The sequence below is a fragment of the Strigops habroptila genome, chromosome 12 (genome assembly GCF_004027225.2).
Source record: "Strigops habroptila isolate Jane chromosome 12, bStrHab1.2.pri, whole genome shotgun sequence".
NCBI classification, from domain to species: domain Eukaryota; kingdom Metazoa; phylum Chordata; class Aves; order Psittaciformes; family Psittacidae; genus Strigops; species Strigops habroptila.
Genome location: NC_044288.2, coordinates 22,913,428 through 22,940,495, shown reverse-complemented (window position 1 = coordinate 22,940,495; position 27,068 = coordinate 22,913,428). Strand labels below are relative to the sequence as shown.

The window sequence follows — 27,068 nt, the reverse complement described above, 5'->3', positions numbered from 1 at the left end:
AGGAACTAGCACCTGATATAAAATAAGTCAGGAAAACACTTCTGTCCAAGAGGAAATTGAAATAAAAAGGGAAGGATCTCTATGAGGTCTATCCAGGGAGATGTTAGTACCCATAAATGGGGCAATGATACTAAATTTGCATACAATAAGATTAAACAGACTTACAACCTCCATTGCACACAGAGAACAGTAATTTCTGGTGTTATATACACTTAGGCAGATGTAATCAGAAAGAATTTACAGTCTAAGACCTAGTATGCACATAACAATTTACACCCCCAAATTTATTGGGATTACACACAGCTTATAAAATTATTTTAGGGTTTTTTTGGTAAGAGGGACAAGAGTTTTATATGCTTACAAAGACCCGACTTGCAAGGTTTCTGCTCCAGGGATACAGTAAAAAAGACCCAAACCCCTAAATGTGTTCAATTGTGCCATGTGTCTCTTCCACTCACTTAATCTCTCCCTCAATTACTCGCCTTTGACTATTTCTGCCGTGAAAACATACCTCCTTCAACATTTTTCAATGAAAAATCCAAAGGCATCAGCAGCTCTGAACTTTCAGACACATTTGAAAATGGAGAAGTATTTTGATTACTCTGAAGTTCATTTGTACAGACTGTGCTTCTCCTCCAGCAGGAGCCATATTCATAAGGACAGAGTTCACAGCTTCGCTTCCTCACCCAATGCTCTACAAAACACTGTTTGCTACCTTACAGTTTTCTGCTATGACCATTACCTCATTACTTACACCATGAACTACAGCAGATCTTTGTGTTTCTTCCTGCCATAAAACACTATTTTGACATATCCAGAGACTTGTAAGACAGAACAGCATCACAAATTGACCATTCTTCTACCACTCTATGTCAAACTCATGCTGTTTATTAATACCATGCTACAACACTATCATGAAATTACTTGTTTCATTACTTCTCCAAGCACTTTATTGCTTTTCAGCTAGAACTATCACCACTGTAGTCTGCTCCCCCATTAACACTGGTTTCTCTCATCAGACTGGAGAGGCAAACCATTCCACCAGCTCCCAGTCTGACAGTTCCTCACTACCCTGACCCATTGTTTCAAAAGCACAGGGAGATAAATCAACTTGCTTTCAGAAATTTAGACCTAAAGAATTATGGTAATGGTGACATCCCAAGAGCTGGAAGATTAAAACATGAGCAAATAAGACTACCCAGACTGTTTATTAATGATTTACATGTATAATCATATAAAGAGAGTAAGAGCCCATTAGAACCTGAAGATTTTTTTACTTCAAGAATCAAGAGACAAATAAAAGTGGGGAGGAGAAGGCATTAGGAAAACACAAGCAGCAAGCAAATAAACAGGGCAGAAAATTCAAAAATCCTTTTTCATAATATTTCACCGCAAAAACAAATGTAAACAACCACTTCCACACACACCTTGGGGTTTTTTTTAAATAAACATTATAGGAAGCTGCCTTCTGACTAGGTCAGCTTCCCATCTGGGACCCTCAAATCCTGGCAACAGCCACGGAAACCACTCTGTCACCTCCTTCAGCACCCTATCTCACAAGGATGACTAACTGGGGAGCCACTTCTGGGCCCTGAAAATCATATTCCCTGTCCAAAATGGATCTTAGGAAGCATCTATGTTTCCCATAAATAAGGCCCTACAGGCTAACGCATGAAGAACCAAGGATCTGAAATGCAAGGAAAACCAAATCAAAGCCCAAAACACATAGAAATACCTCCTCACCTGCTAAAAGACCACCTCCACATCAGAACAAAATTCAGCCCATATGTCATTGCAAGGTCTGGCTTGAGCCAGTAATCTGACCATAACCAAAGAACAGTCTTCACACAGTAGCATTTAACCAACATTTCCTCCCATCTAAGCAAGGCATTTTTCCTGTACGCCCCAATGCTCTTGACTCAGGATGTCTGGTTCTCCAGCATATGAAGGGGGGATCATTTGAGTCACTTGTTCCAGGCAACCACAAAGTGCAAAAAAGAATCCAGAAAAGCCATCAAACACACAGCACTTCATGCTCATTAATAAACTTCCTATCAGAAGCCACAGAAAATATTCTTGTGGCATAGGACACGAGCAGACTACCAGCATGCCAGCTTCTCAGAGGACTCTATTTGCTTGGACACTTGATAATACAAAGCACAAACATCAAAATCTGCCCCACAATGTTCCCAGTGTTGTTAGAGCATCTGTAAGCTGATTATAGGTATGCACATAGCAGATGCACACAAAGCCACTCACTGCAGCTTAGAAATGAGATCTTACCTTTCCAGTGCTTGAACACATCACTTAGAAGTAACTTCAGCAATACTGCGGGGGCTTGTTAACACTGTCAAGAAAAAGAAATAAAGGGAAAGAGGAGTCAGGAAGGAAAAGAGTAGATCAGAAGACAAAGTGGCTTGTTCACAAGTAAAAATGGGAATAATTCCTAAGTTAGTATCTATATCCTCCAAAGCAAAGTAATGGTCCCTGTAAGTCTTCCATAAATTAAGTAAAACTGAAGCCTGTAGAACTGAGCAGAACACTTTGGTAGCCAAAGCCTACACCACCGGCAACAAGCCACCTCCTCCACACAGCTGTGCTGCCTGGGGCAAGTGCCACTTACCCTCAGGAGAGATATTTGCACAGGGCAGAGGCTGGACTTGTGGGTGGTTTCACACAGGACTCTGCACAAATAGTTTTGTATTGCAAGTCGTCCCAGGTCTGAGGCTGGACATGCCACAGCTTCTCAAAATCAACAGAGGACCCTACTCCCATCTTTCATGAATGCCAATTCAGCCAAGAAATTCAAAGACTTTTTTTCTAAAACAGCCTCAAGTCCAAGTTTTTCAGTCTTCCATTCAGAGCATCTTTTAAATGGCTTCAGTCTCTGCAGAGGGCACTGGAGATGCTGCCAGCTCAGCTATCAGGCTGGGAACCTGACACTGAAGTAAGTCTATTAGCCAAGCTCTTGGTCTGCATTCACTGGATAGTTTCAGGACATACGGGGGGGGAGGGGTAAACTGGCTTTCCTTTTCCATCACTCTGGGACTGTGGTAGGGTGCCCACCTCCGGGAATAGCAGGGAGAAGAACTCTGACAAAGGCCCTGAAGACTTAGGTACTATTTACAGTGTGTATGCTAAATCTTATTGATACTGCTTACTCCCGTGGGCTTAGCATACACTCTTACACATGCAGATCAATCCTTAAGGGTCCATTATTCTGCTGCTCCAAAAAGCACCTGAGCTCGTAACATAAGCATTTTTACAGCTCTCAGAAGAAATCTTTTTAAGTTCATCTACTTTGTACAAGCCAATCTTGAAAGACTAAACCAGATGCTTAGAAAAAAATGAATCACAAACCAACATGCAAAAACTCATGTCACGAGCTCAGGCACATGAAATCAAAGCTTAATTATGAAAGAAACCTAGTCTAACTAATCTAATGTACAAATCAATTTAGCCCAATCCCCCTTTAATGCCTGGTTGCAGCCAAGGTAATCAGAAGTATCATTTTTATGCCTTATTACAAATTATTCCACAGACTGTAAACAACGTCTTCAAGAGTAGATGAACTATATATGTAGATGAACTATATATAAAGATAAGTATAAATTAATGGGAGCTATTTATGATTACATTGTGACAAGGTAATTTTGTATCTTTTCACAGTTCTGCATTACGTGGAGCAGAATTGTGGCCACTGCATGCCATCCCTCAACCCACCCAACAGGTCATAAAACAGAATTAAACCCAGTTCTCTCACTTAAATACCGCACATGAATATCTTTGAGTATTTACTGAACTCCAGGCAAACCCTGGGCGCAATCATCTCAGGGCAACTCTTTCTCTCCCATGCAAGTCTGCCTTGGCAACGCTACTACAACCAAACAACATCCCTAGTTAGCAATTAACACATTCCCTGAAACTATACTTGCTTACACTAACCTAATCAGTGGAGAAGCCAAAAAAACAACCGAACTGGAGAGGTTTAAGAGATGTACCGCCTCAACCAAATCCCCCGGCTCCTGCTGGGGTAAGGGGAGAGGGACAACAGAGTACAACACAACACACCCCACTTCCCACAGCACCCCAGCACTAGACACCGGGAAAAACCCACCTTGGAGGCTGCGCAGAGCAGACAAAGAAACACACTTTGCACTCCCGACCGCAGGGCAGGGAATCACGTACGGAAATCATGGCGGCCGCCGCCACCCTCACACCCGGCCCCGCCGCGGTCACCGGGCACCGCGCGCGCTCTCCAGAACGTTCCATGTGGCCCCGCCCCGCCGGCACCTGTACCCGCCGCGCCGGAAAGTACCATCAGCTCCATTGCGGGGAGAGGTGGCTGATGGCAGAGAGCCAGCGCTTCAGAAAGGCCCTCTCTATCATTCACTCTAAAATACCAAGGCCGAGCCGGAGGGATTAAGCAGACCAGTCATTTAAAGGCATTTAACCCAGCTGCTTCGCCAGAAGTAGCGACCTTGTCTTTCCCGCCCTTTGCTGCACAATGGTTGGTTCCAGCCGCCCGCCTGTTGCCACAGCCGGCTCGCCTCAGAACGGGGAGAGCGCGTGGCTGCCAACTGGCTGTGTCCTTGATGACAAAAACAGCGAAAACAACAAAAATAATACAGTACCCTTCATACAAATCATGCACTTAAGCATCGGAGTGATAAAACCGACCTGAAACGCTCCCTTGTGGGGCTGCCCTGCTTCCCTCCCAGTCAGTGCAAGCCGAGGGCGAGGGCTGCCCTGGCTGCTCCCGCCTGGCCTACTGCTCCAGCTCAAAAAGCAACAGGCACCTTAAAAATAGCTTGTGTCCTACCCTTTGATATTTAAATTTCCCTCCTATTTGTTCTCTAGTTTGACAGTCTGTTAGCAGCACTCCCAAACTCACAGAGACCCGCTGGAAGAAAGTAAAGATAATGGTTTGGCATGAGGCGCTGTCTGACCATACAAGACTCTTAGCTGTCCCCCAAACTCACAGTTGCATAATTATCTCCCATCTTTTGCAGAGCTTTGCCTTTGTGCTTCTGTTCTTCTCAAGCTACTGTCCCTCCACAGCTAAGAGACTTTTCCTTCAGACCTCCTTCCTGCCTTTGCTGATGGGAGGAATACACAGGGAATGACCTGTTGTTCCAAGAGGGGCAAAAATAACTTTATTATCCATAAGACTGGTTGCTTTTCCTCTGGTCCCCCTCTCCTATTTCACAACCCCTTTTTGTTCCTTGGGGGAAGGACAGAGCATTGTCTGCTCTCCCCAGCACCCATCTATTTTGCTAGAAGGAAGAAGCAGGAGAGGTAACCAGCCCCAAGAGGGATTTCCCACAGGCAGGCAAGAACATAGCGTGAAGACTGATGTGTTTCATCCTAACGCAAATCCAGCTATAGCAGATTTATGATCAAACTATAAAAAATGGCAATGCTGGAAGGAATTAGTATCATAGAAGATCTTCTAGTCAGAGGAGTTTTGGATTAGAAGGACAAGGAGCCTCACCAAGACAGAAATTCATCCTGGTTGCACATTGCTTTCTGCCTCTGTAAACTGAGAGTAATTTTGAGCGGGCAGTACCTGAGACATGAAGTACATCTGGTTTACTCTGGTGTAACATGAGACTGAGCTTTGAATTTTTATGAACACAGAGAAACAGCTGCAGAAGTTAAAACTCACAATAATCCCCCTCAGTAAAGTATTTGGCCCAAAAAAGGAGTATGTAAACTCACAGGCTTTGTGCATCATTTCTCATACGTGCTATTCAGGTCTGCTGCTTCTCAACACACATGGTGCAACAACCCATTCAGCCATGCACGTAACATTAGATTTAACAAAAGGATAAAATTTGTGAGTGCTTCAGACATTTACATCAACCCCACCTGATGTAGCAGGTGGCCCTTCAAAGCACCTGCAGTTTATTTGTCATTGAGATAACCTAGGAGGTCAAAAAGGACAACTGGGGGAAGCATTGTAGTGTGGAATCAGAGAGGAAACCAGACCTTTTTTGCCATGAAAAGGTCCTTCACTGCCAGTCCTCACATTCATGGTCACAGTCATGCTGTTTGTGCTGTCAGTGGGCTGGCAGAGCTCGGGAGGAGACATCCTCCATAGCGAGAGCAAGTAGGATATCCTTCACCACAGCTCTGAATAAGCTGAGAGGATGATACAGGCTGTCAGAAGTACTCCTCTTAGTGTTATTAACAGTAAACCAGTTGCCCCTTGGCTCAACAAAAAAGTACATTTTCTAAAAGGGAGACTGGGCCTAGAAGAGCTGAAAATGCGTCTGATCTCATTTTGGAAGGAGAGAGAGCAGAGAACTCGATTTGTAGCCTGCATCATGCTTTAAGATCCTACGTGATGAAAGCTGTTCTTACACATTCAGGGTCCTATGCTGGCAATCCTTACTTACACTGAGCAACGTTTCATTACTTGAATAAAGCCATGGGGTTCAGCAGGTCTGTTTGTGTGAAGTACTATTCAGACTGAGAGTTGCAGTTTGGCTTTGGTGCTAATTGCTTCTCCTATTTCTTCCTATAACATTAGAGCTCCTAAATGTTTTTCCAAAGAAGCCAGAGAGAACATTGCGTGTCTGCTCCTTTTTCATCTAAGTGAAATACATCACTACCCTTTACAGTCATTATTAAAAGCTGTGTTTAAGCCCTGAGTGTGGCACAGTCATTTTTATTGTTTAACATGTTTTGGGCTACTTTCAGTTTTGTCTAGGTTAATATCTCGGTTTGTTGCGGGTTCTCCTTCCATGATACATACTGTGCAATAGATACAGCCACTGAGTCTTTTACTGAATACTTGGTTCAAGGAACTGGGTTTTGGATAATGGGAAAAATCAAAAGAGCAGCTCCAGGGGGCAAATTTACCAGGTCAGAACTCTGAGAAGTGTTACATAGGCTTCCTGACACAAAAAACGGTTTGGGGCAGTTGGGAGCAGGCATAATTTGAGTTTGACGTGGCTGTGACTGAGCATGATTGAAATCCACTTTAGAGCCCCCAGAACAAGAAGATAAGTCAGATCTACCACTTCAAAATTATTTCTTTAATATTGTTTATTAGCAGTACTATGAAACTCTAGTTAATGGTGTAGCAGCTGCAAAATGTCTAGGTCACAGCTACAATTTGGGGAAACAAGCAGAAGTTTAATTGCTACCCAAACAATCTGAGACTCTGAGATGTTGTTCCTTTGTCAGCGTATTCCTGCCACCACATAGGCTCTTAAAGCATGCAGTAAGGAGCTGGTTACCAGTGCAGGGGTAGCTATGCAATACGAGAATTCAGGATGTGAAATGAGACAAATTGCTTTCAACTAGCACAGCAAGTTTCAGCAGGACTGTGAAGGGCCATTTTTCAAGGCACCCAAAAGGAGCTGGGTATCACACTCCTATTGAAAGACCACAAGTATTTAAGCAATAAACTCCTCCTTTGCACTTTGGAGGAGCAGAAAGGAACACTAAACAAATAGTGAACACCAGCCTGCTTTCAAAGTCATCAATGAGAGCTCCCAGTCCTGGCCAGGCATTTGAAAACATTCAAAGCTGCAGACAAAAGCCTTTAAAGTCTCATCTTTATAGTCAGAGAGAAGAAGCTGCTTGCTGTGCTCAAAGGGCATTCTTGATGGACACTTCTCCAGACGTGTTCCAGCTCTCTGTGAAGCTGTCTCCTGCAAGCCGTGCTGAAATGTTTCTGCAGTCATGAGAGCAGGCTGCAGGAAGTTAATCCTTGTCATCACCTTGGTTACTCACCTTGCAGTTTCAATTGGACAAATTATCCCTCACATCTCCTCTTCAGAAAAACAAATGGCTGTGTTGAGTTGTTAGCGCAGAATGGCTGCCACGTTCCAGCCTGGCCAGATGGATTACACCAGTGAGTCATCAAATTGAATGTACAGGCACGATAGCTGCCATTTACCGAGAAGCCTGAGCTTTATTTATTTCTTTGGAGATACCTAAACCAATTGCATTCTGCTAAAACCTCTTAGCAGTGTATCTACTACCTGGTTACTGGTAGGTGTACACTGCAGGAGCTTCAGGTTTACAAGGTATTGATTATTGAGCAAGAAGTAACTGCCACACAATTTGCAACGCCACCATGGTTGGGAACAGGGGAAGAATCATTGTAGATAAAAAATGTTGAATTGATCTCAAAACGAACAGTGACAATGTTCAGGCCAAATGTGGACAAATAAAAATTTCATTCCTTTCATTTTAGCATCCTTAGAAGCTGCTTCCTCAAGGACTCTGACCCGTAAAGCAATCTGGGACAGAGATGACAACGTTTCTTGATGGTGGTTTTGTTTGTTGACAAACCAGAAACTCCAGGGGAAAAAAGTAATTCCTTTGAACCATATCCACACAAGCTCTCTTATGTTTTCAATTGAGGTATCCGTATAAATAAATACATTTTTATGAATATTTATACAAATACCTCTGAGTATGTAACCTAAGCAGTGGTAGAGTTGAGATGCAAATTGTCTTCCATGACGAAGACCAGATTATGTCTTATTGTATTTTTAATATCTTCTTTCTTCCCCCTTCAGCACCCTTACCAATTATTTATTCAGTTACGGTCACTGAACAACTTAATGAGCAAGGACCTGAACACATCACGTCAAAAGATACTGATGTAATAACCAAAGAATATATGCAGAGGAGAAAAGAGACCAGCTGACAAAATAAATAAGGAAATGAACTCTCTCCGTGTAAAATAACTGATTTTGGCATCAGAATTGAAAATCACAACATATCAGAGACCAAGAGAAACCTCTGTAATACAGGTCCTGCTTTCAGTTAAATGACTCCCCTGTTGAACAGCCCCAGTTAGATGCCTTCATATTGCTGAATCTGTTGAGATTTTGTTTATGAAAATGTGATTCATCTTACCCAGCCCCTCCTGTACCTACTTTAGAATGTACTTCACCACTGATTTCAGATCTGCAATGCTATTTCAAATGTTTCCTGTGCTGTATTGGTAAACAAACAGTAAACCCAAACTTACAGCACTCAAAGTCAGACATCTTGGAAGTTCTGACCATGGATTTTCTTTAGATGCCTGATACTAAATGGCTCTAACACATCACATCAAGAGCATCACCTGCACATTGTGCTCCTTTGTTAAGCAAGGTGACCTCAGGGGGACACTGAGGTAGAGACTTTGGTCCTTTACCCATCAAGGATTCAAAAGTTACTCCATCAGACGTACCAAGCAGCCCCTGGAAGTGCCTCGTTCACAAGTTGTCTCTTTGCCAGAGACACCATTTGTCCATATGAAACATGAAAATTATCTAATGGATATAAACCAAGTTACCATTGCAAAATCTGAGCAGAAACACACACACACACACCCCCCTGCAGCCCTGGTGAGTAGGTAAGGGAACAGGAGAACAAGTTAGGAATATTTTTAGATTTGTTTTTAAGCCAGTGAGTAAGATCCCAAGCCCACACAGACTCCCTATTTAATTGGTAAAGAAGGTGGTGTTATTACAGCCACATTTGCAATTGTAACACACTCTGACCTTAAAACTCAAGAAGATTTCAGTTTATCTAATCCCAAAAGACTCTAAGAGATGCCAAGTCCTTCTCTCTCCCTCCCTTTTTTTTTTCTGGCAGGGAAACTAAGAATTTAATTCTATTTCATCAGAGCAAGATCTACCCTTACACTCTGAAGTTGCATGGTTTCATTACATCACAGATCTAAATCCTTGTAGCCCACAAACAGCTCCATCAGCTCTCTATTTAGTTACAAATTATCTTCACTTACACCAAAAATCTATCATGAATTGGATGAAGGCCATCTCATGGAACTGTTTTGCTATTTTCTATGCCCTCCTTTCAAGCAGCAAGGGTCTCCTCTTCATCTCTGCCAGAACCTTGAGTGAAACAAGATGTTTGAATTACTTTATCTAGCCGTGGTTCAGCGCTTTTACCAGCGGAGCAGCCAACTGATTTGGTGTAGAAAGAAGGGCACAGTCAGATTCGTCACTGATTTTGCGGACCTTTTCTGAGACAGATAACGCACAATGTCAAGCAGCATTAGATCTGTCACTGCATCTGTGCAAGGTGGGCAGACATTTACTGAAACACAAATGACAGCTCATGTGACTGAGCAGGCTCTTCTTCTCCTGCAGGCCCTCACACTAGTGATAGAAAAGCAGTCTTCAAGATCCTTCACACAGTATCCTACCCAGGCTGCTGGACATACGACAGATATAAAAAAAGCAAAGAGAATTGGTCTATTTTATCAATGTGATGGTGAAAGATGTTTTCCTTGTTTGTTGCTGTATGAATAATTGACTGGTTTAAATAACTTTTCACTCTAGATAAAGAAATGTGATTGAAAGATGGTAAGAGCATCGTCATGGCAAGGGAGTTGGACTAGATGACCTCTGAAGGTCCCTTCCAACCTAACCTGTTCTATGATTCTGTGATTGTAAGAGCACTATGAGCCATCAAGCCTGAGACCTTCCTGCTGATACTGGACTTCGGCAGAGGGATCCTAAGGAAACTACTCACAGGGAGAAAACTGCGCCCATCCTGTCATGCTCTGTCAATGGCACCATCCAGTTCTTTAACCTCTAGAAAGCAAATCTACCCTCTGTGCTGGGCACAGGCTGCCTACGACAGCAGCCACTGGCAGGAAGCACAGAGGAACCTTACAGCAGATTAGCTGCTGGTTACATTAAAATGAACCTTCTCCCAGACCTTCACTATGCCCATGTCAAGACCTAACAAGGTAAAATTCCACGCTGCTTGTTTAACACTAAAGAGGTTTCATTTTCCATGTTACAGTTATACCTGCCCAAACATATATTTGGAGATCTAAAAAAAAATGGAGGAGTGGGTGTGGAAAATTAACACTGAGATGGGACCAGAACAACCAAAAAGTCAAGGCAGATGTTAAGTTAGAGAGAGTCTGAGCTAAGTTTGTATGACTTGCATCCTTTTCCAGGTGATCACATCCCGCTAAGGCTGTCTTTCCAGCTTTGCATCTGGAAGGGGCATCTTGAAGACAATACAAACAAAAGCAGAAAGAACGGGAAAAAAATGACTGATACCAAAATCTGGATGAAATTTGGAAGCCGAGGACTGAGCTAGAAAAGAGAGCAAAGGATTAGGTCTGTTGTAATAGAACACTAAGAAAAAGGTGAAACATAGGGGCATGAAGGAGGTGCATGAGGAAGCAGGAAAGATTGGCTGTAGTTGAGTGGGACTTGAAAGCAGCAGGCAGAGGGCAGGATCCTCAGCCTGTTTGAATTGGCATTGCTGCTTTGCCTCACCAGAGCGGTACAATTTACACCAGCTGACGATCTGGCCCCATAGCTGCGAGTTTGAGGATAGACCATATTCATCCCACGGCTGTAAACCTTCCCCACCCTAGGAAAACAAGCAGCGTAATCTGGTTCCTGAGCTTGCTGGAGCCAAGTGGAAAAGGTGCCAAACACCTGAAGATCCCATATGTCAGGCTCTCTATTTGTGGGGGGAAGACAATGAAAACAATTTTACTGCCAAATAAATGTGTCCCTGATGCTTTCCTATAGAGAAACAATGACATCCAGTGGTGAGTAACATTAATCACGGGGGCTTTACACTAAGTCTATCTCAAGAAATCACAGCTCATACCTGTTCCAGGGAGGGGTTCCGTTGCTGTACCCATTACCCACAGACAGTGCTATTCCAGCCCTTGGAGACTTTAGGACTGTCCTTGCTGCTTTGTTTTCTGTTAAGCCAAGTGCCTCTGCATTTTTCTGCCAGCTGCAATTCTGAAGTCCAGCTTTAGGTCCTCAAAGTCTAATAGGGGCTTGATAGCTTCTAAGAGAAACATCTCCAGCTGATAGCAGTATTACCTTCATCAGCAACTGAAGGCTTCTCAGCTGGGCAGGTGAAATAGAGTTTGCAGTGCCAGCAGAGCAGCTTATTGCCTGGCACTGTCCTTCCCATGTCAGTGGGGACTATCTGTGTCCTGCCTCACCTGGGCATGGACTGACAAGCATCTCCAGGCTGGAAGATAGATGGAAAAGGTGATTAAGGATACAGCCTCTCATAAAAACCCTTAGGATAATCTGATACTTGCACAACATTCTCCTCCCCTTCTCCTCCACCCCTGAAGAGGTCAATACCCATCTGGATTATGATGAATAGTCCCAGGCTGGAGGCATCACAAAACTGCCTGGTTTTGCTGCTTTGTTTTGTCCCCCTCCTCAGTGGAGGCAGATGACCTTTGATTTGCTGCTTTTATCCTGGTTCAGCTTGTCTCCCACTGCTACTTCAGGGACGAACCCCTCAACCCCAGTCCATTCAGTTTGATGTGTGTTTTCAGCTCCTTTTTGGATTTATACTATATACTGTCATGTATGTTTTACATTTTGAATTTTAAAAATTTACATTTCATTGATCATACATCCCCTTTCTGTGATCTCAGCGCATCATGAGCTCTCTGAAGCGAACAGAAGGGGGACTTAGATGAACTGAGAGGTGACACAGTAGCAAGGTACTTCATCTTGGAGTAAACTGTCACACCATCACTAGTCGGAGAGGTCTGGATGAACAGCCGCTCTCCAGAACTGGATTTCTTTCCTAAATTTGTCCAGAATCTAATCTTTCTAAGCTTTATTTCTTTTCTACTACCTAGGCCTCTTACAGATTGACATATCTACCACCACAAGGTACAAGAAGAGGTGGCACTGGCATACCTGTTGTATTACTGGGAGGCATAGTGGAAGATGTCTAGATTTTTTTTGTGTATAAGCTCTTGGGATGGAAACACTTACCTGTAGACTTGTCAGAATGAGCTAGATACTGGCTTGCTAACAGGATTTTGTCATGTAGGTGCTTTCAGAAATCCCGTCAGACCAAAGATTGTCCCAACTCTTTCTATCAAAGCCACACAAAAAACTTGTGCTGGATCAGATACTGAGGAAAAGCCTAAAGTGCATCATCAGGATTGAAGCCCTGTTGAGTAAACTGCTTTAAAAGCACACAATTAGAACTGATTATCCCTCTAATTTATTTATAACCTTCACACAAAAGATGTACAGAGGAGACAGGGAGGCAGATAGAGGAGAGGAAACTTTGCTTAGGGGCACACAGCAAAGTCTCAAACTCAACACCACTTCTGCTAATTGTGATGTTTGTACCAATTGCTTGCCTACAGCCTTTGGAGATCAGGTCCATGCTAAAATATTTTCCCTTTTTGCTGACTGACCCTTTACTTTCATCTTAGGGAGCAATGTTAATGTGAGGAGTGGATTAGTTTTCCTGGTATCTTTCTTAAACACCTCACTCACATACTCTCCAACCCTTTCTTCTTCCAAGCTAAACAATTCTCACTTTTGCACTCTATCCTCAGATGTAAACCCCACCCAGCCTTCTAACCATCTCATGACATGCTTTTGGTGGACTTCCAAACCAAAGAGGTTTCCAAACTGAACCTCCAAAATGTTTGAGGTTTCCCCATCTCTGTACAGTACTTTCCAAGAGCACACTCCCATTGATTCTGGAGGCAGCCTTGAATCAAAACTAACCATAATGCAGTCAGGAACAAGTCTGGCTACTTTTTAATGAGGAAATATGCTCTGGGGAAGTATCATGCACTGATGGACAAACCTCAAACACATTGGAGGTTCTGCTCGTAAACCTCTTTGATGTAGAAGTCTCACCCAATGGCAAAGAATTGATGATGGTGCATGCACAGAAGCATGCCAGCCATGACATGAGAGAGCTATTATCATGGTGGGCAGGCAGCACAGCTCCCAGTACACACCCATGGTGCTGACTGGAGAAGTCCTAAGTTTTAACAAGAAAAGAACATTTCATTACCAATAGTAAAAGAAAAAATAACCCAGAAGTATGCAATTCAAGCTAACAGTCCCTCCTCCCCACCCCATAAACAGAAACTCCTACTGCAGTTGCATCCAGTAGAGCCAGTTCTAACATTGCTCTCAAATCTGCAGCTGCAGAGTGCCCCGGCCAAGCTGGGTTCAGATGATAATGGAGCTTTAACTGCACATTGTTCCACTAGGCAGAGGAATCAAGTTCTGCTGGGATGCACCACCCTTTTTTTTTATGAATCTAAACCAAAAGACTTAAACTCTGGAAGAACGAATTTTGCTTTTGGTGCATGTCACAGTTCTCCCACTGGGACAAGTACATCTACAGCACAGTCATTATAGTCTCAGCTTCAAGGCTGGCATTTTATTTCAAGCTGCAGAACCCCCATACCTTCTACATCAAAGACCTGTTGTGTTAGGTAGGTGGTAACCAATGCTAGAGAAATAAAGAACCCTGAAACCAAGGTAGAGTAAGAAAACAAAAGACACCAGCCACTCCATGGGCATATGCCTGCCCATCTGTCTGCCTCTGCTCCAAGTCCTGCAGGTGAGGACAGAGGTGGTTTCCATTCATTCATTGTGCTGAGGAGAGTAAGTCATGTATTTGTGTTGCACAGGATGCCAGGCTCTGCTGATTGGTTTCCCCCAGGCTCCTCGTCCCCTTTCTTTTCATCCCTGTCCCTGAACAGATATAGACCCAACTACCTGAGAGGTTCAGTTCATCACCAAAGTACTGTTAAAAGGTATGTAAAAGCAAAACTAACTCTTGTTTCTTACAAAGTCCAAGAAAACAAGGCGGTGCTGTATCATAGTTACAGACTCTGCACTGTGCAATACTACCCTCTTTCGAAGAGAGCTGACAGGTCAAAAGAGGGTTATATACCTGCAGCCTCTGGAAAGGAGGGGAGAGAGTTAGTCCTGAACCTGTTAGAACAATTCCAAGCAAGTGTGAGCAACTGCTAGTATTGTGATGTCCAACTGAGTAATATCTTATTTCTAATTTTAACATTCAAGAGGAACTTTTTGTTTGGCCTGGCTTGCCCAGAGACCCGTTGGCAGTTGCCTATGGCTCAAACATGGCTATGTCAGGAATGCAGGTTGGCATCCTGCATCTCGATGGGATGTGTTGTTTCTCAGTGAGCTCTCACTTCCCGCCTGCTCCGCTGTCGGCCTGTATGAAAGCCACCGAGCAGGACACGTGTAGGTCATGTGGCTCAGTTCCCGTGCACTGTAGGCTCTTGACAACTTCTGGTTGTATGTCTCTGTGTCTCCTACTCAGGTGAAACAGAGGTCATGACCAACCTCTCAAGTGTTAGCACTTTCATTCTTTATCTGATACCTTGCGTAATATGGAAAGCTGAGCAAATAGGCTGGAGAAAATAAGATGTGAACCAAAGTGAACCTTTCACTGTAACGGCTGGAAAGATTCCATTAACTTCTTATTATCAGGAATATGTAACTTCAGATTGTCTTTTCATCTCTTGTATCTAGCTGGAGCAGCACCAAAACACTGTACTCAGGTTTGTAACTATACATTACACTTTTACCTTGGTTAACTAAATAAGATAACTCAGTATCAGCAGTAGCCCTGAGCTTTTAGTTGCTTAAGACTGGGAGGACTGATGAGGAGAGGAGGTTATACCCTCTGTTTCAAACTTCTGAATGAAGAGGAAGCTTTCTGGAGGCAGCAACCCCTTATCTGCCCCAATTAAAAAGGTCACAACACTTCTGCAAGAGAACTCAGATAAGCCTCACTTGACCCAACCACTTGATCCAGTCAAGTTTGGACAAGGTAACCCCAAAGTACATTAGTGAGATGACACTGAATCAGCCTTAAAATTAGAGATGCAAAAGACTGACCTTATTTTTCCTTTCCTAGCCCGTCTTCCCATTCAAGTTGTTTAGTCTGGTATTTCCTATTACTTTCATGAATTTACTTTAAATAAAATGAAAGGCTGGCGTAGCTGTTATGAGTCTTCATAGGTTGAACAGTCCTCTCTTGCTAGTCAACCTAAAATTTTCTTTCCTCTTACCCTTCAGATCCCATCTCGTGTTTCATTGTGTGGTTCCTTTTCCCACTTAGAGCTTTCATTTATTTAAACTCCTTGTCCCTTCCTTGTGCCATAACTTCGTCAAATACTTGCTTTACTTTTAATTATTTCCCCCCAATTTTTTTTGTCTCCCTCACCTGATTATTTTCATGGCTACTTCATCCCCACCAACTCACTGATATATTCCATCCAATTGGGACACACGCAACTGAACACAATATCCCAAATCCCATGATGCGAGTAACATCAGAGCAAAAGGCATAAGTATCTATTTAATATCTGATTTGCTGTCTCCCTATAACTCACAGGTCATGTCCAATAATACCGCTTCCCAAATCCCTCTGTCTGATTAAGTACTTGCAGTTTCCTTTAGACATATTAGCTACATTTTTCTAACCTGAATCATGTTTGTTTTCTTCTTATTATAGCACTAATCTCTTGAGGCTTCTTTTGTGCAAGTGGATGGAAAGAGCTTTTTCCCCTTATTATTGCACAAGAGGGTTTTATGTCTCTGGATGTGTCATAATAAAATGGTTTTGGTAGCAGCAAACCTAATTCCTGTTGTTATTAAACCATAACACACTTCAGGACAACTTAGTCATTGTGGAATAATACTGTCTTGTGAGCACCACATATACCTTGCAGGAAGTGCTGAAGTAAGAGGATATGGGCTAGAGATAGACAAAGAGGAAGGATTTACAGGCTGAGTAAGAAATTAAATTCAGCTCCTCATACTGAGTTAGTTAAAAAGAGAAAGGAAAAAAAAATAAAACCAACAAACCACTAGTTACTAACAGCTAAATTTTTCTATTACTCAAGAAATGACCTCCTTTCATGTAGGTGAAGGACAGCAAAAAGCAAGGTAGGAAAATTTGATTTTTAATTATATATATAACATATATATTTTTTAATGAAAATAATATGATCCAAACTTTGCCTCAGGAGAGGGGTGGTATATGTCCTACAGCAACTAGTGTCTATCTGATGACAAATATATGTGTATGTGTATGTATATGTGTACACATACTGCCACGTTTCTCTAGTGGCTGGTCTACTATAGATCTCCATCCAGACTTGCCAAACAACCTTCTTTGACCCAGACAGTCAAATTTCAGATTTGGTTAGACTATCAACTTGTCAGCAAGAAGACCAAATGGACAGCCTGACAGTACAAGAGAGCTCCCCACAATGTACTTAGGGGACTGGAAGGTTTTGTGGCTCGAGTTTGTTGCAAATCCAGTATCATGTGATAAAGCTGAAAGATAAGGTATGGCAGAATAAAAATTCATGTGTAAAGAAGCATTTTGGTGGTGGGTTAGCCCAGATGCATTACATCTCTTCCGTTCAAGAGCCCTGGTCAGGTCACACAACACAACTGAAGAAGCTGGCAATGTACCACTTCATACCACTTGATACCTTTGGATTTACATCATCTTGTGGCAGCTGGATGTATTTATGCACAGAACCTAGTTAAAAGAGTCTTATTTTGGGAGGTACAGGCTGGATCAAAGGGCTATGGCCAATGGTATGAGGTTCAACAAGGCAAAGTGCCAGGTCCTGCACTTTGGCCACAACAACCCCATGCAAGACTTGGGGAAGAGTGGCTGGAAAGCTGCTTGGTGGAAAAGGTGCTGATTGATGGAGCTGAACATGAGCAGCTTGTGCCCAGGCAGCCAAGGCAGCCAATGGCATCTTGGCCTGTATCAGCGCTAGCGTGGCCAGCAGGACCACTGCAGTGATTGTCCCCCTGTGCTGGGCACTGGTGAGGCTGCACCTCAAACCGTGTGTGCAGTTCTGGGCCCCTCTCTACAAGAGGGACATTGAAGTGCTGGTCCAGAAGAGGACAACAAAGCTGGTGCAGCGCCTGGAGCACAAGTGTGATGAGGAACGGCTGAGGGACCTGAGGGGGGTTTAGTCTGGAGAAGAGAAGGCTCAGGGGGGACCTTATCGCTCCCTACAACTGCCTGAAAGGAGGATGGAGCCAGGAGGTGGCTGGTCTCTTCTAAGTAACAAGTGACAGGACAAGAGGTAATGGCCTCAAGCTGCACCAGGGGACGTTTAGGCTGAATATTAGGAACAGTTCCTTCCCCAAAGGGTGCTCAGGCATTGGAACAGGCTGCCCAGGGCAGTGCTGGAGTCACCATCCCTGGAAGTGTTCACAAACCATGTAGACGAGGCCCTCAGTGCCATGGGTTAGTGGTGGCCTTGGCAGTGCTGGGGAGCGGTTGGACTTGATGATCTTGAAGATCTTTTCCAACCTGGTTGATTCTATGATTCCATGGTACCTTTCAGAAAAATACCCTTGAAGGTTACTTTAAAGGAATAATAGTACCTTGTGTCATAGGAGATGGCAATGCACTTCAGCTTTGCCATTCAGCTGAGGGAACGTGGCCCTTCAGAGCCATTCTGCTTCCTTGCACTGCAATTCAGGAATGCTCCATCACTCGTACTGCTCTGGGCAAAGAGTAACTTTGGTGATAGCTGGGGGGGGAGGAGTTGGCACATTGAGTGAGGGGATCTCAGGGGTGCACTGCCTGTTACCACTGTCAACCTGGCACAATCCAGGCTAGTCCCCACAACCTGAACAACTGAGAGGTGTGGAAGTGACAGTGAAGGAGGAGCAGGGGAGAGAAGCAAGTGGAAGCGAGAGTGGAAGGAATGAACTGGTCCTGGAGAAGCAAAGTGGATCAGAAGCAAACAATTTGGTCAACAAACAGAGGGAGGAAATGAAGAAGAGAGAGACAAAAATACTCACTTAACAGTTTATAGCAACAAGTCCTAGGAGAACTCTGAGTTTGCATCCCTTAAAAACAAAGCCATCAATAATGCAATCCTGGAAAATGATCCCCACTCCAACTCTTGAACAGTATGGATCGAGGAAATATTAAATCCATCTGCTGTGGAGAAAATGTTTTATCAACAACAAAAAAGCCGTTTGATTTATTGTCTAGACTCTGGGCTCAGACTCAGTCACTAAGCTGTGCTATCTAATGTGGTTAGACAACTTCTAGGGAACTAACCTTTTGTTGCCATTACTCACAGTATTTGCTTTTCCCCTATTGCCTTACTCATCTGATTCCTCCCTTCTTATTATGACTCTGGTTGAGTTGATAGGTCATAATTTATACTACAGGCTGAGGCTTTCATGCCTTTGTCAGTAACCTGAGCCAGGGAAGTGAGTTATTCCTGCCTTTGCCTTGTTTCTCCGTCTCATTCCTTCTCCGTCTGGGAGTTTACCTAGACCTAGAACATACAAACTCTATAGCACTACCCATCAGGAGAGAGGCCAGTTAGCTTTCCCTCCAGTTACAGTTACAGTGTGTGACTTTGGATTAGCTTTTTACTGGATACCAGGTGTTTAATAGATGCTTACATTGATACAGCACCATTAGTCCCAAAGTGCTTCCCAAACCATAGATTTATCCACTTCAGCTATCCTAACTAACATTAAAAGAGAGGCATCACTGGAGAAGAGCAGGCACACAGTAAGCAATTTCCCTGCAAAGCTGATGTGTAGTGGGCTTTTTCTCAGGCATTGTGGCCAGGCCACCTCCAGCCACTTCAAAAAACACCTCACCTACCTTTGATGCTAGTTCCAGGTCAGTTAACTGGCTCCTCCTGTGTGGACAAAAGCCAGAGCATGGTTTACACTCATTTTACACTGTAGCCCACCCACGTTACACAGAGGACACAGACTAAAACTGCTCAAGTCCTGAGAAGGAACCTTGTTGCTTTCCCTCAGTGATCACGTGTATCCACTAATACAGAATGGTTCTTCCCCATCTTTGGGGGCAAAGGGCTCACAGAGCAGCACTGTTTACTGTGAGCAAAAAGCCCATGAGAGCCCCTTACGTTGTGCAGCATGACGCACCCAGGCACAGGGATTGGGGCTCCACTCCAGGCTGCAGCTGTGCTGCGGTCCCTCAGTGTAAAATGCTCCTCTGTAAAATACCATTAACTTCAGCTAATTCTACTGTGATCAAAAAAAATCAAGAATGGGTGGAGACAGGCTCCTGTACTGCCAGAAATGGCTGCCCTCTTCATATTCTCACACCCATTCCAAAATGTGTGAAGATGTCCAGATGCCTTTTATCTACTTGTAGACAAAAGGCAAAGGTTTCACCTCCCTCTCCTCCTCTCCTCTCCCATCTCAAAAGAACCTTGCATTTTCATAGAATCCCAGACTGGTTTGGGTTGGAAGGGACCTCAAAGCTCCTCCAGTTCCAACCCCCTGCCACGGGCAGGGACACCTTCCACTAGAGCAGGTTGCTCCAAGCCCCTGTGTCCAACCTGGCCTTGAACACTGCCAGGGATGGGGCAGCCACAGCTTCTCTGGGAAAAGTCTGTGCCAGCGCCTCAGCACCCTCACAGGGAACAACTTCTGCCTAAGAGCTCATCTCAGTCTCAAAATAAGAGCTTCCTTTGACAGAGGCAGGCCCTACCTCGGCTGAGCATTTTCTTTTTAGAGTTTAAGACATTCTCTACATCTTCTGCCACCAAGAGTTCAGCATGTTCATTACCTGAGACAGCATAAGTCAGATCTGGCTGGTTCTTGTCTAGGTGACATCAAAAGAAAAATGTAAGTATTCGGTTAGGTAACAGGAAGGGATAATCAGGTGTCCATTTGAGACACATTAAATTTCTTCTCAGGAAGGGTTAAAAAGCTGAGCTCACCTGCCAATTTTTCAATAACCAAAGTCTTCAAACATACAAAAAGCCAAAACATCATCCCAGGTATAAGAGTGCCAGAATTAGCCCCAGCAACACAAGCAAATACAGAGCTGGCCCATTAAAATACACTTTACCTGCTGCACAAATGCCCTCATGATGTGTTGAACTGGAGCAGCGATTCCTGATGTGCTGCTTGACAGCTGCCATGGCCTTGCCAAGGGTGGTTCCTGTGCGGTGCTGAGTGAAGTGATTATTGTATCTGCAGTCAGCTAGACACTGCAGCGGGGAAACCTGGGAGATGAAAGGCACCATATAAATATACAATATTATTACTGCTATTACTATTATTTCACTGGCCTTTTGCCTCGCTCTCTGGTTGAGCAAGAGAATGTGAGTATTCCTGAACGTCCCCAACCCTGCATTTAGTCAAGCCTTGTCTTTAGCACTGTAGACCTTCAGATATAATTTTTTCCCATCAGCTCAGTCCACAGAGCCACAGACCATGTTTCTTTACTGGTATTAACTTCAAAGCCTTTTTGCTTTTAAAATACAACTCAACGTTATTTGTTAAATGACTGTTTTGAACTTGGATCCAATATTTTTAGTAAAAAAAGGAAAAAAAAAAAGTTTTGTTTTGTTTTTGAACTGGAAGGAATCCAAACTATCCACGGCTTTTATAACCCAGCTTCCTTATGAGTCAGGACATTTATTGCCAGAAAAATATTATTGTAACTTTATTAGTGCAATATAGCAGTGACATCTAGTGGCTTTCATCAGTGCCATGATGAGCAAGGGAGAGGCACAACTGGCAGGACTTGTGGGAACAGGTCCAGGTCGGGGGTTATTTTGCCATTGTTGAGCGTCAGTGAAGTTGGATGAGCTCTTCTACGGAGTTTACCAAAGTTAGCAAGTTCTAATAGCATAATGAAAATAAACACTGAGATAGGAAATTCTAGTTGTATAACACTCGGGTGATTTCTTCAGCTCACATCTATAACAAGGTAAAATTCCTGGCTTCCTTTATGCCAGCCGAATTTTGTTTGCACTAGGGCGCTCCTTCACAGTGAACTAAAGAATCAATATTCTCAAATCTGTAAATCAGTGTTCAGTCTGATTTAGAGCAATTACAGACTGTGTAGCTTAAATGCCGTGGGCACAGCCCAGCTGCTTCTGAAAGAAGCAGGAGTTGTGCCATAGTTTTCCATAAAGCCTGATCATGTCTTCAGCATTATTTGTGTTCAAAGCTGAAGATCCTTCTCAGGCTTTCAGCCAGGACACATTTGCATGCTTGCAATGCTTCATTTTACACTCCAGAATACCAGAAGAAGTCAAGATTGGCCTTTCAATAATGGGATTAAGGTAGAGCAATCACCAAACTGGCAGAGGCAGGCAATGCTCACGGGGCTCCTGAAGTAAAACTGACACCAAAGCTTGGTCAATGTAACACTTCTAGTGCTGGCATGAATGTTCATCACCAGTTTTGTGGCTGAAAATGTTTTTTAACTGTGGAATAGCATTAATATTACAACCAGCTTCTGGGTTCCCATTCTTCCTGTATGCAAAATTTAGTTGGGCGCAAAAACTGCCAGATGTTCTTCGAAGACAAAGTCGATTCTGCTTGTCTGACAGTGCTCCCCTGGCCTTGGAGCTTCGGGCTATTAAGCATCACCATGATTTCAAATTCTACCACAAATCTTATACTTCTTTCTGTCCTTCTGGCTCAAATGTTCTTCATTACTTGGTCAAACTTTCCACATAGAAGGCCCATTTAACAAAAAAAGGCTATAACTGAGAAAAAACTACCAATAATTTTGGTTAGTGGTGCACACTCTAGCTAAATATTGAAAAGGAGATGAAATATTGGAAAACTTGTTTTGTATAAGCATATTAGCCTGTGTTGGCTGGCTGTGCCTTAGATAAACCACAGGTTTGCTCTGTAAGGGACAGATATCCTACATGAGCTTTGCTGAGGAAGCCTGCGTTCTGCAACTGCTGAGTTCTGGCCGTGCAGGTGTGTGCTTGGGTGAGTGCGTATGTGTGTATATGTGCATGTGTTTTATTATGAAAGGATTTACTTTTCCATGTGCAGCAGTGACAGCACCCCAGAGGAAGTCATAGCTGGGAAGTATCTAATATAATATTTGCACTGCGTCGGCAGTTTGTGTCCGTGTGCCAACGTTGTTGCTCTGCTTTCCCTCCTCGGGATTACTAGGGGGCTTGTAACATTAAATATAACGACTGTCTTTGAAGTTTAGGCTTAGGCTGAGACAGTTTTTCCATGTTGGCAGTTAAGCTGCAGCCTTCTTCCATGGATGGCAGGCCAAGGAAACAAGCGGTCAGCTCCACATCTGCCCCAAGCACCTCCAGAGAGTCAATCTCAATGAAGCTCCCACCCCAGCCTTCACTTGGCCCCACATCTGTCATGCTCCAGGAAGACAGCAGACCTGGGGGTGTCCTCTAGGGCTCCCCGAGCAAAGCCCCCTTCAGGCAGTGCTGCCCCATGGCTATGGCTGAGGTTGTCTCCAGGATCTGGAGAGCTGCTGCCCACAGGCAGCATTCCCATCATCCTGGAAAGTGGTGAGTCAGAGCAGCGGCTTGAGGGAGACTTCAAATACTCCAGCAGGTCTGGCAGAAATATTTATCCACCTGCGCTTTCAAATATGCTCCACTTTCTCACTTTATAAATACATGGGATGCAGTTGAACACTTGGCCTAGCAGAGCCAAGCATGCCCCTTTTTATTTGATGAACCAGCTGTTTTTCTGGCCTGCTCATATAAACATATTTGTGTGTGTTGATTTTGTAGTTCATTGGGAAAAAGAAACAGACAGGTTGTATTTGCATTTTTGTTATGTATATAACTACCACATACAAAAGTCCCTGCAGTCCATTTACTTGTTTACTTTGCATGAAGGGAAGCAGCACATAAAATACTCAGAGAAGGCGCGGGAGGTGGACTGCTAATGCTTTTGCAACCAAGCAGATGGACAATCAGTCCATACAGGTGAGATATTGCAGTGGGTCTGTTTACAGATCACCGTGAGCTGCAATACCAAGTGATAGGAGTCCACCCATGGGACAACTGAGGGATCCTGGACAGCAAGCTCCTGCTCACTCCTTTGCTTTTGGCTTCCACACCCCTGTTTCCATGTGCAAACTGACAGTGGCAAGGTCCAGACCAAGCTTTCAAAGCATGTGAGACAACCCCCTGTGGCACTAAAATGCCCTACCAGCTGGCCAGTTTGTAGGGTGCTTTGATTACTACTCTGTCTTTCTACAGAGTAGGTGAGTCAAAAACCCTACCTGCTCATCTCCAGCATTTCACATAGGTGGCTAACAAACACAGGCTTGTGCTCCTCCCTGCATGGAGGCTTGTCAGGAGCTAATGGAATACGACAATCTCAACCAGCTCATAAAATTATAATGGGATGTCAAGGAATTTATTGCCAAGTCTAAAAAGGAAAAACATTTCAATATCCTATTATGGCCTCTCTCCAGCCCTATAACCTGCTGAGAACTAGGCTTTAAAATCCTCTACTAGCCAATCCCTCTGAACTTTGACTTCTATTTGGAGGCATTGTTTTTTATTCAGCTATAAATAAGCTGAATTATGGGCCTTTCAAGGCAGACATGCATCTGGAACATTACATGGAAAACCTCAGGTTAATGCTCTGACAGTTTGTCTAGGCAGTAAAAGGTAATTGTATGTAACACGACAAAAGTTGTGCAATCCCCAAAATAAGGAACTTTGCTTAATACAAATCATTGGAATTAGACAAGGGATAGAATATATTCCTTGGAGGTGCCAGATTTCATCTTGCCAGTTTTATTCTTTATACTTACCTAGAGAATACATTTATAATTTCATATTTTGCTCTATTTCTGGTTGTCTTTGAGGCCAGACTGGAGAAACTAAAGCACTATAAAATGGTTCATCCTGGTAAACATTCACATTTCACTAGCTGCTTAAAATAGTCACAGTATATTTTCACAGCTATCTGCCCCTTCCCTTCCATCAGCGGTACCACTGAACTCCTTTCTTTAGGCAACAAATGAATTTTTAGAAGAACTTGTTTGTGTGTGTGATTTTATGATATGGTTTCACAACCAAGCCAAAAGGGAGAAAGCAAGTTAACAAAGAGAGCCCATTTCCCAAAGGAAGGGCTTGTGTTCTTGATGATATCAGATCTAACAATGGCAATGGATGTGCAGAAGCCAACATGATAACGCATTGGAGCAGTACTAGCCAAAAAGACATCAGTGAGCTATGAAGTTCTACTTCATTTTGAAGAAAAATCTAAGACTTTCTGTTTCCTTTGGAATTCTGCATTTCCCTGTAAAAGTTTGAAGGCAGCTTTATTTGAAAGCTCCCAAAGAGGCATGCTGCAGGGACAGGACACTTGGGTGTGTTATCTGCACTCACATGCTCTTTGCAAGTGAGTGAGTGCCTTCGCTGGTGAGGGCAGATGTGCCTGGCCTGCCACAACACCAGCCACTCCTTTGAAGTGCAATAAGCAAACACGGACCCCTTCATTCCCTTTGTCAGCCAAACGACCCCGCTTGGATTGGCTCCAAAAACAAGCAAAGAGAGCAACCTACTTCACTGACAGCCGAGCCAGGTGGCTGGATACATGGGAGAGAAATCATTTCCAAGTGGCGTGCCAAGCTCATGTTCTCTGCAGTGGGGCCCCGTTTTGTGCTGCGGAAGAGTTAGGACTCCGAAACACAGTGTCATGGGATGCTTTGGGCAGAGAATCGACTGCTGTTGGCTGGAGATGCTGAGAGACAGTGCTGATCTTGCTGTAGCTCTCAAAATAGATCTCCACCTGCTATTAGCGTCAGCTTTGCCATCCAAATCCTGTCCAAGGGTGTAAATAACTTACGAATAAGAGAGATTTTGAAAATAAACTCCACTCTTCCTCCCTATCAAGGAAGAAACCCAGACAAGCAGTCCAAATCTTCCTGACCACTCAAAAGTCAAGACAGAGCATTACAAGTTTTAGAAAGAAGGAAGCATAAAACCAACCCCCACACAGTAACAGCTGTGCAATGAAAGCATGCAACAAACCAACCTAGATTACAAATGTGGTCAAAAGTCTGGGTATAAATTGAATGTACCTGAAGAACTACCAGGGCAATTAAATGAACTTGTATGTGCCAGCTTCTCTGCTCCTTTTCTTACTCTCTCTTTGCCTTGAATGTGGGTTCCAGACTTGCCAAAGCACTGGCTGTCTCTTTCTGCCTTCTCTTTTGTACCTGCTGCCCAGCATCAGAGGTTTTTATTCTGTGAATGAAAGTATAAGAAGGTAATAGAAGATACCATAAGTGAAAATGTCAAAAACAACTAATAATTTGAAACATTCTGATGTTGGGGTATGACCTGAGCTGCTTGCGATGCAATACCTTGGCTTGCAAGATAGTTTAACAGTGCCTCTACAGTAATCTTCAACCACTACGGTTTCCAAAATCATATGACATTTTTAAATATCTTTGCTTATGAGTTTAAAAGGAAGACAACCCCCCCCTCCCCCCCATCTCCTCCAGGAGGCAGGGAATCTTTATCCCTAAGCAAAGCTGGAGGGTATGCATTGGAAGAGGTTTGGGGTTTTTTTTGAAGGTGCTTGCAGACTATTTACAACCATAGGTTCTGTGACACTGCTAAGAAGGTAATGAACAGTTATACACATAGGTAATAAAACCTGACTATACAGGGAATATAAATCCAAAGAGAGCAATAGCAACTTCAGCTGTATCTGCCTGCTAGTTTTACCCAACTGTGGGCTTGAGGCCACTGCACCCATGCTTTAAATCAGTAGTTTTCATATTGTGTGCACAAGTAACATTTCAGTTCAGAGTAGTCCCTACCTAGTGCCCAAATCTTCTCATTCGACAAGCCACTCTGCTCACTCAAACTGAGCCAAGGCAGAGCTTGTATGTGGCTGGGACAAGCAGGAGAGTCCTCATGCTGTCAGCCCATATACCACCACATACACTTCCTAACCAGCATGGTCCTGCTCCCACTGGGGATTTCATTACTGGGAATCAGGCTGGATTTGTGCTGAACTCTCCCCAAAGATGGAGAACTAAAGCCACTAGTGACCTTGGCACCTTTGGCACAGGTGGCCTTGAACTTCTCAGAACAAGCTAAAATGAAACTTGCCTTAGCATCGTGTCCTCATTTTCCTTGAACTCTGATGGCCTTCTAGTTCACGTGGATGCTGATGCTCTTCTCCCACCACAGCACAGCGCTGGCTGAGTGAAAAGGACACATATCCAGTCCATGAGGTTTCTGCACAAAAACAATGTTGATTTTCCTTAAGGAGGAATATCATCTGGATGCCTGTTGTATCACTGCAGTAACTGAGAAGGAGCATGGCCCGGCATATTTGGGTTTTGTCACATGGGACAAGTTAAAAGCTCAGCAATGGGCTCAGGAATTGCCAAAATGTCACAGAGGTAGTGGAAGAAGTGAAAGTCTCGCCAGCCCTCACATGAATGTGTGTTGGCTCTAGCAGTCACGC

At 43.6% G+C, this 27,068-nt stretch overlaps 1 long non-coding RNA gene across 2 annotated transcripts; it reads right to left on the bottom strand.

The window, feature by feature from the left end:
* Nucleotides 1-1,564: 1,564 nt before the first annotated feature.
* On the bottom strand, nt 1,565-26,708 carry LOC115615473. 2 transcript variants are annotated; one of them, XR_003994063.1, is made up of 6 exons: nt 25,951-26,708; nt 25,147-25,831; nt 23,851-23,999; nt 20,683-20,839; nt 19,459-19,495; nt 1,565-2,347 (listed from the first exon to the last, which is right to left on the bottom strand). It is a non-coding gene; the product is annotated as an uncharacterized LOC115615473 (long non-coding RNA). The 2 variants fall into 2 exon arrangements; XR_003994062.1 differs by lacking the exon at nt 1,565-2,347 and adding an exon at nt 7,504-7,846.
* Nucleotides 26,709-27,068: the final 360 nt, after the last annotated feature.